General features: G+C 40.2%; 1 protein-coding gene across 2 annotated transcripts in view; it reads right to left on the bottom strand.

The window, feature by feature from the left end:
- Positions 1-13,961, bottom strand: part of GABRB1 (gamma-aminobutyric acid type A receptor subunit beta1) — a 491,054-nt gene that overhangs the window by 328,467 nt on the left and 148,626 nt on the right. The window lies entirely within an intron of this gene.

Genomic DNA, 13,961 nt, shown 5'->3' on the forward strand with positions numbered 1-13,961 from the left:
GGGCAAACAACTCAATAAAAACAATGAAAATCTGTAAAGAAGAATTGAATTAATGATTCAAAATTTTTTTCTTCGCTAAGCTGCCTGCCTCTGGAACTGCTCCTCTCCAGTTCATCTTTGGATTCTTAAAAACAAACAAACAACAACAACAAAAACCCAGTGGTGGGCACAGAGTAGATAGCAGGTTCTGTCTTCATTACTAAGTATGCAATAAGGGAGATATACCCTAATAGAGATCACAGCTTAAAAGAGGAATTAGAAAGACTCCTAAGTACTCTTCCTGAAGAGTGATAAAAGCTTTTAAATACTCAGGAGACATTTGAGAAGAGGTTTTGGGAGTCTATTTCCTGTTATTGTTAGCTATTGTCCTGCCCCACAGGACAAAATGCTACCTGACCCAGGAGTGTCTTCATAGGTTCAGCTGTCTTAGAAAAGAGTTGGACAGGCTTTTCTTTTTTGGTCGTTGTTGGCGCCATCATGTAAGGTCCAATTTATAGTGACCCCATGCACCACTGTATGGAACGAGTCCCCTGAGCCTGTTGCAGACAACATGTCTCCACATCTCATCAAGGGTCTTTCTCTCTCTCTTTTTTTTCAAATCATTTTATTAGGGGATCATACAACTCTTACCACAATCCATACATACATCTATTGTGTAAAGCACATTTGTACATTCATTGCCCTCATCATTCTCAAAACATTTGCTCTCCACTTAAGACCCTGGCATCAGGTCCTCACTTTTTCCCCTCCCTCCCAACTTCTCCCTCCCTCATGAATCCTTGATAATTTATAAATTGTTATTTTGTCATATCTTGCCCTGTCCAATGTCTCCCTTCCCCCACTTTTCTGTTTTCCATCCCCCAGGAAGGAGGTCACATGTAGATCCTTGTAACCAGTTCCCCCTTTCCAACCCACCCTCCCTCTGCCCTCCCAGTATCATCACTCTCACCACTGGTCCTGAAGGGATCATCTGCCCTGGATTCCCTGCATTTACAGTTCCTATCTGTACCAGTGTCCATCCTCTGGTCTAGCCAGATTTGTAGGGTAGAATTGGGATCATGATAGTGGGAGCAGGGGGGGGGAGGGGCACTTAGGAACTAGAGGGAAGCTGTATGTTTCATCATTGCTACATCGCGCACCCTGACTGGCTCGTCTCCTCCCTGAGACCCTTCTGTAAGAGAATGTCCAGTGGCCTACAATGGGCTTTGGGTCTCCACTCCACACTCCCCACCTCATTCACTATGATAAGATTTTTGGTTCTGATGATGCCTGATATCTGAGCCCTTCGACACCTCGTGATAGCACAGGCTGGTGTGCTTCTTCCATGTGGGCTTTGTTGCTTTTGAGCTAGATGGCCACTTGTTTACCTTTAGGCCTTTAAGACCCCAGACGCTATATCTTTTGATAGCTGGTCACCATCAGCTTTCTTTGTTACATTTGCTTATGCACCCATTTGTCTTCAGCGGGTCTTTCTCTTTTTAATCGACCCTCTGCTTTTAAACATGGTGTCCTTCTCCAAGTACTGGTTCCTCCTGGTAAACTCAAAAGAAATAAACTCCTTGTCATTGAGCTGATCTGACTCATAGCCCCCCAATAAGACTACCCCTGTGGGTTTCTGAAATTAACCCTGGAAGGGAGTAGACATCTCATCTTTTTCCTGTGGAGGGGAAGGTGTTTTCTAACTTCTGACCTTTTTGCTTAGCAGCCTGACTTGTAACTCCCTACACCGCATGTTCCTTCTGATGACATGTTCAAAATATGGGAGATATCAACATCCTTGTTTCTAAGGAGCATTTGGACTATACTTTTCCAAGATAACTTTGTTCATTCTTCTGTCAACCAATGCATATGCCATATTCCTTGCCTACACTCTAATTTAAAAGCATCAATTATTATTCTGTCTTTCTTAGTCATTGTCCAGCTTCCAAATGCATATAAAATCCATTAAAACATTAAAAATACCATGCCTTGGATAAGGTGAACATCAGTGACATCTTTGCATTATAATACCTTTATGTGCTATATAGTATTTACTTATAGAGTTATGTCCTATGTTTTGTATACAATATTTAGAAATTCAAGTTTAAAATATGTTTGTCATATATATTCAATTTAGCATACATTTAATATAACATTAACTTGTGAAATAGTTTAATATAAGACAAATATTCCAAATGTTCAAAATTATTGGTGATATTAATATTTATCTGATAAAATTATATGTCTTTTAAGAGATCTTTTGCAGGAAATTGACTCAATGCAATATGTCCTTCAATTTGACTACTGATTTCATGGGCGGTAATTATGAATCCAAGTAAAATGTAACCTTTGACAACTTCAATTATTTTCTCTGTGTACCGTAAGGGTGCGTATTGGTTTAATTTAAAGAGTGTCTATGTGTGTCTGTGTGTATGTGTGGAGATGTGGTGGTCTTCTCTTTCAGCAAGCACGGTTGTACTGTCTGCATATTGCAGCTTCTTAAGAAAGTCTTCCTCCAGCCTTGTGTCAGCTCTTCTTCATAAACTCTGCATTCTCAGATGATTTGCTCAGCATACAGATTGAATAATATGAAAAAGGATACTATGCAGAAAGACACCTTTCCTGATTTTTAAACGATGCAATATCTCCTTATTCTGTTTGCATAACTGCCTCTTATTGTATGTATAGGTTCTGAAATAGATAATGAAATGTTCTAGAATTCCTATTCTTTGAAATATTATATATTATTTATCATAATCTATATAGTTGCATATAAAAAGCAATGAAAACTTAAATAAACACATTTCTGGTTGTATCTACTTTCTTCTAAATCCAGCTGAAATTCCTGCAGCAACTTGTTGATAACTATTACAATTGTTTTTGAAATACCTTTAGCAACACTACTTGAGTGAGATACTGATATTGTTTCATATTCTGATGGATTTCCTTTCTTTGGAGTGGGAAAAATGGATTTCTAACAGGCATGGCAAGGAGCCCTAGTGGCACTGTGTGCTGGGCATTGGGTTGTTCATGAGGTTGGGGGTTCAAACCCACCAATGCTCCATGAAAGAAAGACAAGACTGTCTGTTCGTATAAATGTCTACACAGTCTCAGAAACCATATATATTGTTGCTATGAGTAAGAAGTATCTCATTGGTAGTGGGCTTGATTTTGTGGGTTTACAGTTCTGGCTAGTAGCGGTCTTTGAAAAAGCACTAAATAAATGAGCGCCTTGAGCTGCGCTGCTTTTGTTGGACATTCCGGTCGGGGTGCTGTCACTTCCTGGGGATGTTTTTGTCACTAGTGCCCTCAGTGCGGCTGGACTTCTTCCTTTCAGCCCATCAGTTCTTGACCGCACGCCCCTCCTGAAGTAACTTTGGTTATGACAAAGTGTGTTGCCCACAGAGATGTGTGTATCTCTTCCATCTTCTTTTACTACTGCAATTATTCAGCCGGAATCCTTTCTTCAATCCTCTAAGGTTGAGAAAGTGCTGAGTGCTTGCTTCCCTTTGGGTTTCTGACTCCAAGTTACTTCATTAGAATGCTTTGCTTTGTCTTATCTAACTACATTTTGAAATTGTCTCTTCAGCTCTGTGATAAAGTAAAATTGTTTAATATGCCTCATCTAGTCATATTCTCAGTAACTCCCATACAGTGACTAGGCAGGGGCATGCAACTCAGGTGTGAAAGAATCTAACTCAGGGACTGTTTCGTTTTTCAATTACCGTGTATGAGTAAGCCAATTCAAAAGTAGGAAGAGGACCCTCACAACCATCGAGAGAGAGAAAAAGTCACACTCAGAGTGCCTGTGAGATTCGGTATGTCTGAAAGGATAGAGGCTGCAGCCCTAAGATTGTGAAACAGAGCAAGGGAGCCATGCTGAGACCATGAGGTGGAGCAGAGGAGTACCGGCCCCAAATTTATCAGGGAGAGCTGGGGAATCCCTGGTCCAAATAACAAGGTATCGGCCAAGGGAGCATGTGGCTGAGGGGCTGAGGACATGCTGGCCAGACTGGCCGAAAACAGCCATTGACAGCAACAGAACTGTATCCTTAACATTTTGTAACCTTCCCTGATGAACACAAATCATGAGTGTTACCTGAGTTCTGTGTGACATTTCAATGAATTATCAAATCCAGTACAGAGTCAAATACTGTGGGAAAGATGACGGGTGTCAAAGTAGGGGAAGAAAGGCATGGATAGAGGCATGCTGACCTCTCCTTGTGGCAGTTGGCCTCAGGCTACTGGACAGCTGTATTCCCATTTTCCTTTGTGCAGCCAAAGGGGGTCAGATGTGTCCTCCACACCATTTCAAACTCTTTCACTTAATCGTTTCTTCTTTTCCCATTAGCTATTCTATCTTCAAGAGAAAGCTACAGGGTCTCTTCTGACATTGAGCTTTATCTTTTCTCATGATGACCTTTCGCTTGATTCTTGTACGAAGTCATTAATGTCATCCCCTGTCTGAACTAGTATTTGACCATTCGATTTCAGTGCACCAAATCTCTTTTGAAGATGGTCTTGAAATTCATATGAGATATATTCAATGCTATATTTTAGCTGTCCTGGACTTGTTTTAATATTCTCCAGCTTCAACTTGAACTTACATGTGAGCATTTGATAGTCTGTTCCACAGTCACTTGCTGGTCTTGTTCTGACTGATGGTATCATGCTTCTCTATGATCTCTTTCTACATCTGCAGTTTATTTGATTCCCATGTATTCCATGCCATGGGGTTCTTGCATTTCAATCTTGAACAAAGGTATTTATAATGAATACGTTGTTGATCTTGGAACATTTTATCATGACATCTTCAGCATCGTTTCTCTCACCAACACCATATGTCCCAGCTACTGATCTTTGTTTTTGGTTTCCTACATTTAAATTCCGATCTCCAATCAGTATCTGTGCATCTTCATTGGCATTTTGATCTCTTTCAGGCTGCAGAAGTTAATAAAAGATATCCAATTTCTTCACCTTTGGCCTCAGTGATTGGTGGACATATTTCAATAATAGTTAACTGGTCTTAATTGTAAAAATATGGATATTATCTTATCACATATAACAGCATTATACTTCAAGGTCTGTCTTAAAATGTCCTATATGATGATACATCGCATTCCTCTTCATTTCTCCTGGCAGAGTAGACCATATATCTTTGCAATTAGACATGGCCCACACCAGTTCATTTCAGTGCACTAATATCTAGGATATTAATTTTTATTCCATTTCATTTCTGACAACTTTGAATTGTCCTAGATTTGTACTTGATACTTTCCATGTTCTGATTATCAGGGAATGTTTACAGCCCTTCTTCTCATTTTTAGTAGTACCTAGTAAGAAAATGAAGGTCCCCAAGCTTGACTCCACCAGTGTCATGGAGTCTCACTCTACTTTGGAAGCAACAGCAACTTCTCAGCTGGGTTTTTATGTCTTGAAACGCAAGAGGCTCATCTTCTAACATGAGGTAATAATCCACTGTTTATAAGGGTTCCATTCACTGACTTTTCATTAGTAGACCATGTGTTCTTCCTAGTCTCTCTTAAGTCTGGAAGTATGACTGAACCCCATCCACCATGAGTGGCTCTGCTAATATTTGTAATACTGGTAGCCTAGTGTACAGCAATGCACCACTATACAAAAAGCAGACAGATATTTGATGGATGGTATAAATTAGACTAGAGAGTACATTGTGTTTATTCCATAGTCTGTACTAGTTAGAGTCTGATTCTCTATTTTGAATGTATGACACACAGAAAGAGACACAATTAGTGGCATAAGATGAAAACCAAGAAAATCAGTAGGAAAATATATAAATAAAAAGAGATGACCTAGAAAATCTAAAAAAGGCAAAAGACTCAAAAATGATTACATACTAAGCAAACTGTAAAGAGTAGCCAAGTCACCTGAATGATAGGCCAAGAGAAAGTAAAAACATTGGAATTATTTTGTTTTCTGAGAATCTTTATGGATGGGTCTTAATTTTCAGGGAACCCAGCCCTGTTGGTGCTAAGACTACATCATTAACTAAAATAGCACAAATCTGTTTATGCTCTTTAAATCTTAAAAATACATACCCTATGATCACAGTATTTCTGATTATACATGCTTCTGCTAGAAACTTTCTCCTAAGAATAAGTTATTTACCACTCAACTAATTATTCAGTAGTTATATTATCTGCCTAAAGGTTTCCGGTGGCTTAGTGATGAAAGTGCTTGCTGCAAACAGATTCTGGTAGTTCTAACCCACCAGCTACTCTGCCAAATGAAGACGTGGTAGTCTGCTTCCTTCAAAGAGCAAGGCTTTGGGAAGCTTGTAGACTATTCTACTCACTCCAGTAGGTTGGCTGTGAGTCAACATCAACCCAATTGAAAATAGTTTGGTTTGGTCTGGTACTATCTGCCAAGAAGTCATCTAGGCGATGAAATTCCAGGAAGTTACTTCCTCTCTCCTCAATGCTTAATACTAATATAATTAGTGAATACTTCTGCATTCATCTAGACCAGCAGTTCTAAACCAGGGGGCATGCCCCCTTTGGGGGTCTAATGACGCTTTCACAGGGGTTGCCTAAGACCATGGGAAAACACATATTTCTGATGGTCTTAGGAGCCAAGACACTGCTCCTCTATCTGTCTCCAGGAGGATCTGCCCACATGCAGATACACCCACATATGAGTACTCGGCAAGAACACTGTTACCCATTGTACACCATGCTTCAAGACAAAACTTCATTTATTTGTAATTAGAAATAAATATTTCACAATATGCAATTACATATTGCTTTTGTGATTCATCATTATGCTTTAATTATGGTCAGTTTGGAACAATGAAAATACATTCTGCATATCAGATATTTACATCATGATTCATAACAGCAAAATTACACTTATGAAATAGCCACGAAAATAATTTTATGGTTGGGGTCACCACAACATGAGGAACTATATTAAAGGGCCATGGCATTAGGAAGGTTGAGAACCACTGATCTGGACTACCTTCCTGGACTCTGATTCCCAGAATGCAAGTTTGTTTTTTGTTTTGTTTTTATTACCATATTATCTTCAATGTAGAGAACATAATAAGGATACTTAACAATATTCTGAATGGATACGCTGATTAAAAACTGCTCCTTTGCAACCCTGATATAGTTTCTTTAAGAGTAATATGTAAAATAGAAAGAGGTTCTAATTCATTGAATTGTGTCTCCCCAAGTGTGACTTGATGTAACTATCCTATTTGCTGTGAGTGCTAATGTTTATGACATTAATGAGGCAGAAGTAGATGCAGTTACAGTAATGATGCAGGTATGTTAATGAGGAAGGAACTCTGTTGTTGCTGTCTGGTAAATGTAAGGTCCGAGGTTCAAACTCACCAGTGTCTCCAAAGAAGAAAGTTGAAGCTGTCTGCTCCCATAAATTCCAAAGCACTGGAAACCCTAAAGAGGGTGGTTAAGAGCTTAAACCCCTAGTGGTGTGTTTGCTTTTTATTTTTTATGTTAATAAGCCAAAATACAATGTAAAGGGTTGGGTGGCATCTTGAATCAATCTCTTTTGAGATATAAAGGGCATTAAATAAAGGAACAGGAATCAGAGGGACCCGACCACCAACAAGAAAGAAGAGCTGGGTGCAAGGCACATCATTTTGACACAGAGTCTCTGTGATGAACTTCCTGGACCCAGGAAAGTGGAATGTAAGCTACATGTAGATCTCCAGGCAATGCTGGGCCCACAGCTGTCAAAGGAGATAAGCCCCTTCCCCAGACCAGCAGAGAATGAAAGCTTTTCCCTAGAACTGGAGGGCAGAATTTGGACTTCTAACTTTCCAGGCTTCGAAAGACTACATCAATGTTTGTTTCAGCTGCCCAATTACAGCATTTCTCTTACAGCAGAACTAGATAACTAAGACAGAGATCAATCATATGCTAGTTCCAGTTATGAAGTTATGAATACCCGAAGCTTATGTCAATTGACTTGGCACATAAGTATGCATTTTGGCAAGCTAAGTGCATCTGAAAGATTGATATCATGCATGTGTTTGCCTTTAATACTATTAATACTCATACTATTTCAAAAAATTAGTTGGTGTCCATTCTCAAGACAGCCTAGCGTTTGTCAGAGTAGAACTGTGCTCCTTGGCTTTTTAATAGCTGAGTTTTTAGATTGACAGGTTTTTCTTTTGAAGTGATTCTGGGTGGACTTGAACCTCCAATCCCTTGGTTAACAGCCAAATATAATCACTATTTGCAAAACCCAGGTGTACTGGACTGCTAACTTCAAATTCAGCAGTTCAAACCCATTAGCAGCTCCATGAGAGAAAGATGAGATTTTTCTGGTCTCATAAAGATTACAGCCGCAGAAACCTATGAAACAGTTTTAGTCTTCCATATAAGTCCAAAATGAGTCAGAGGACAGTGAAGTTTCTTTAAGTTTAAAGTATAGTCTCTCTAAGAAGAGTCTTAGAATGATTTTAAGAGTGAGAGGGAGAACTTGAAGGAAGTATCTCTAATATTGCAAGGAAACATTCCTCTTTTTTTGGTACAGTGTCATAGAAGACCCAATAATATACTTAAAATACATTTAGCTTTGGTTGACTAGTGATATGAAGGAACTATGGCCCATACCCTTCTCTTATAATTCCTTCTCTATATCCAAAAACAATATGTGAGGTCATTCTTAGAAAAGCCTGGTTTTCGTTTCTAAAGAGCCTTTATCGTGTTTAGTTGCAAGAATATGTTTCTTGATGAGTTTGATGATGAGATTCAATAGAGAGAAGATACCTGAGAAAATTTCAACAATGCTTGTAAGAATTATACCGAATACACTGAAATAAACTGTATTGTTCAGGATAAAATGAGCAGACATGAAAGTAACAATCTTTTCACTTGCAATGGTTCAGGCGTGTCACTCTGCCCTCTCTGTCCGTTATCACACATGTGCTCAGAGCAATCCATGAGAAAAACCATAGAATGATATTAAGACCAAAGTCTGGAGTGAATAAGAAGACCAGTGGTAAATGTCTGAGTTGGGTCTTGAATACCAAACTGCCACAAAACTCACTGCCATCAAGTCAATTTGAACCCATCGTGACCCTGTAGGATGGAGTAGAACTGCCCTTTGGGATTTCCGAGGAAATAAGTCTTCACAGAGACAGAAAGCCTTTCTCCCTTGGAGTACCTGGAAGATTCAAATGGTTGACTTTGCCATTAGTAGGCCTGCATAGAGCCCACTGTGCCACCAGGTCTCCTCAGTCGTGAATCTAGACCTTTGCAAATCCAGAGTCTTACACTTTCTACTCTACCAGATTTCCTATAGTGAACTGAAAGTTATGTCCACATCCTGAACCTTGCAACATCTGCACATGCCCTTCTTTTTGAAAAAGGAGCTTCATAGGTATAATTGAGTTAAGAATCTCAGCATAAGATCATGCTGAATGAAAAGGGTAGGCACTAAATGTTAAATACCCTCACAAGAGACATGCAATGTTAATGATACTGGAATGATTTGAAAAGGCATCATAAAAAGGGTTACCCGGTTTAAATAGCAAAGTCACTGAATTGATCATGTAGAAATGATGGAGATAGTATATCTTTCTCATGTATATTATCACAATTACAATGTAAAAATAAATAAATAAACTGCCCACACACAGAGGACAGGCAGGCAGGCCCCTGGAAGAAGAGAAACCCAGAAAGACAGAGGTGGACCTTAGTTACGCAGTCATAAGTCAAAGAAAGCCTCGAGCGATGAGAAGCTGGAAAAACCCAGGCAGGATTTCTCTGAGTGGCTTGGATGGAGTGTGGCCCCACTGTCACCTTGATCTCAGACTTTTCTCCACAACTCTGAGGTAACAAAGACTTACTGTTTAAACCCTCTTATTGGTACCACTTTGTTGTCCTAGCCATTGAAAGTTAACATATTTTCCGAGTTCTTCTTGAATTGGGGATAACTTTTGGATATTCAGTAGGCATTCTCTATAACATTTTGCTAGTTAAAGCTTTGATTTATATGTGAGATATATAATGTATTATAATCTCTGTCTATGATATTGTCAGGCAGAAAGTACAAATGCATCTAAAATAATTCATAAACAGTCTTCATCCGTATGCTAAAAATCCCTCATCCAACGCATATTATACAGACAAGACTCTCTTAGGTGCTGAGAATACAACAATTAACAAGATACTAAGCTTCATTTGCAATGACATTCCAGGTAAAAATAGCCACTGGTTGCAGACCTGATGATAGACACAAGTTTCGTGAGTTCTAGAAACAAAAATAATTTAGAATGACTGCCACGTCACAAGTCCCCAATTTCCAGTGTGAGAAATATCAACTGTGCCAGAGAATGGATATTAAAACTCAGTAGGAGTCCTGGTAGAATAGTGGGCTGCACATAGAAGTACTAACCAGTTTGGAACTATTAGCTGGTCTGTAGGAAAGAGATGCGCTACAGGCTCAGGAAGTGAAAGTTTCTCCCCCATCCGAGAGAGTCACTATGAGCCGGAACTGATTGGATTGATGGCAGTGAGTTTGCATTTGCTATAATATAGTACAAATTTTACAAGCTATACGAGTTCAGAAAATAAGTACATTACGAAGGCTAGGAACCCGGGGCAGCATTCTTGGAAGAAAGAGGAACTGAGCAGATTGCTATAGCAAGAGCACTCGGGGAAATGGAGATCAGCTTAAGAAGACGAGTTCAGTGTTTAGTCACTCCTCAGAGACCTTTTCCATTAGGAACAAAATGCAGTTGTAATTTCTCGTCAGAGTAAGTCTCGCTTTGTTTAGTTTTCTCATGCAAGTGTTCTTAAAGCACAGATTCCGTTGAGAAGGTGTTGCAGGCTAACTAGGGCAGTTTGAACTCTGGCTCTGAGGTTTACCCACGTTCATGTTATTTGCTTCTCTAGGATTCAGCTTTCTCATCTGGAAAATGGGGAAAACTCAGAAGCCTTTTCTTATAGTTTTTGTGAGAATTAAATCTGATAATGTCTTTCAAGCATGAGAGCAAATCAGCAGATTGGGATGGTTGCTCTTCGCTGCTGTGGAATCGCCATCTTAGGAAACTCCAAGGGAGCCGCAATTGACCCCTTCTGGCTCCCACGGTTGATTGCCCCAAGGGAGAGGTCACATGTTCTGACTAAGTCTAACACCAACTGTACCTCCTATAGCTCTCCCATTTTTTCAGCTGGATTCTATAAATCATTGCAATGACCACACAGAACTTCCAAATGATAGTCACTATTATTGTGTTTGTTAAAGTTAACATGTTATGATTCAGAAGAGAAAGACTCAGAATACACTTGTTCGGTCAGGATAGTTTCTTCTCTGCTATGCTCTGAGACAGACCTCTCTCTGACCTTCAGTCACTAGGCCTGGCCTCTGCCCTGTTCAGACAATATTATAAAGCCTTTTAGGGCTGCCAATACATGTCCGAAAGGTATGCTACTTCACTATTACAACTCGCATTCACCTTCAGCTCTGTGAGTCAGCAAACCTAGCTCCCCCAATTAAGTGCTCAAAAACACCTCACTCCACAAACCAGCCTTCTTCCTCAAAACTTCACTTGCTGTATGGGTGGGGAAGCACTCAGCTGCACTTGCTGCATGGGCGGGGAAGTCCACTGCTCTGGCTCCTGGTTCTGCTGTGACTGCTCTTTTGCCTTTCCTCCGGTGTCAAAGTTGTCTCCTGGTTCAAGGAAGTCTAATGTACAAGATCTTGGGTTCAAGGGCATGCTCCATTTCTGCCTCTTCTCTCTTGCTAGTATTAAAATCTCCCCTTTCTACTTCAGAGATAGCTCATTTTACACCCAGCAGGATTTCAATAGGCAATACCATAGTAAACAAGTAAAGATTGAATTGCCTAGGATTTCATCCTATTGGATCCACAATCAATTTTCATGGAAGCATTGACCATGACCTTTTCCTCATATGCACATGAAAGTTGGACATTGAATAAGGAAGAACGAAAAAAGTGAATGCACATTAATTATGGCATTTGCGAAGAATATTGAAAATAGCATAGACTTCCATGAGAACAAGCATATCTGTCTTAGAAAAAGTGCAGCCAGAATGCTCCTTGGCAGCAAGGTTGGTGAGACTTTCTCTGATGTACTTTGAATATGTTGTCCGGAGAGACGAGTCCCTGGAGAAGCACATTCTTCTTGAAGAAGCAGAGGGGTGGTGACAAAGAGAAGGCCTCCGGTAAGATAGATTGAACAGAGTGGCTACAACAATGACCTTCGACAGAAGAACAACTGGACGTGTGGCACAGGAGTGAGCATGGTTTCCTTCTGTTGTACTTAGGCTTACTATGGGATGGAACAGACTTGATGGCACTGGGCAACAACAATAGAATACGAATCACAATTAACCTATAGACACCCACTCATAGCTGGTTCATATCCTATCAACCTCTTCCCCTATATTCTTACCAAGGCTCAGTACGAAAACAAAGGTCACTCGATGGGAATAAGAAAGGCTAGAAAAGTCATTGTAAATAATTCACTGCATTGCACATTCTTCCCTGCCAGCATATCCCTCCCCCGCGCCACACACATCAGCCCCACCACACACACCATACTGAATGTGAATCCATATATCAAGATCTGAATATCATGATGCGTGTGGTTTTCACGAGCTGATTTTTTTTAAGGTAAATCACTAGGCCTTAGTCTTAACATTAACATGGCCCATCATATTACATCACCCAAAAGCATCTAAACAATATGTTTAAAGCTTGCTGACCAAAACACAATGTTTTGTTCTGTTTTACTTTCAAATAGAAAACTACAAGCACTGAGAGTCAGGGTTGATTTGAGTCTCAGGGTTAGTTTGATGCAGCAGTGAATGATACGCGTGCTTGTGGAATTTGATGTGATGACCACTGCTCAGATGTCATCCTCATACATTTGCATTCAGGATCCACTAAGTGCCTAAAATTATAGGGGGGGATTTCATACACACACACAGACACACACACACGACTATGTTTTTCCTTAAGCTTTACTGTCAAATGCGTGGGTATTTGTGTCCATGTGTATAGATTTTTTGACAAGACAGAACCATCGGTAGGAACCACTTGACATTTTAGAACAGCATCTCCTGAAAGGGAAGAAAAACAATACAGACAAAGGAAACAAGGGTTCACCACTGAGGACACCTTTCCTACACTCCAGGATGTGTCGGCGCCACCAGAAGGACACTGCCTACTCCACGGAGATGCTAAAGGAGAACAAAAGCACACAGTCCTGCCTTGGGTGGCATTCGCCCAGCCCTCTGCTTTGGCCTGCCAGCCGTTAGGTGGGGGAAGCATTTTAGCTTGCTGCTCTTATGTGATTATCGCATCGAAAAAGTCTTACCAAAGTACTGCTGTTAGCAATATTGGCACACATTTTCTGAATGCTTTTCAAAGGATGTTAGTTATTTAGTTAGTGAATTAGTGAGTGAGTGAGTAAGTGAATGAGTGAGTGAGTGAGTGAGTGAGTGAGAGAGTGAGTGAGTGAGTGAGAGAGTGAGTCAGTGAGTCAGTGAGTGAGTCAGTGAGTGAGAGAGTGAGTGAGTGAGTGAGTGAATCAGTGAGAGAGTGAGTGAGTAAGTGAGATAGTGAGAGAGTGAGTGAGTGAGTGAGTCAGTCAGTGAGTGAGAGAATGAGTGAGTGAGTGAGTGAGTGAGTGAGTGAGTGAGTGAGTGAGTGAGTGAGTGAGTTCATTTATAATGCAAGCTCCATCTGTAGTTCTGGCTCCCAGCAGAAAGATCAGAGAAGTCAGATGTTCCACACGGACCAGATGAGTATGATGCAGAGATGATTTCCATGGAAGGAAATGGATCAAGAAGAAAAGTGCTTATCCTATCCTATCAGAACGCATGATTAAAAAGGGGTGAAAATGACTCAATCATACCAGTTATTCAGGCACCATCTTGGTGAACCAGTTACTTGAGGATTATCCGTAACTTTGTTTTTCCTTCCGCTACCCTTTCCCACTA

Source organism: Tenrec ecaudatus, chromosome 3, assembly GCF_050624435.1.
Source record: "Tenrec ecaudatus isolate mTenEca1 chromosome 3, mTenEca1.hap1, whole genome shotgun sequence".
NCBI lineage: Eukaryota > Metazoa > Chordata > Mammalia > Afrosoricida > Tenrecidae > Tenrec > Tenrec ecaudatus.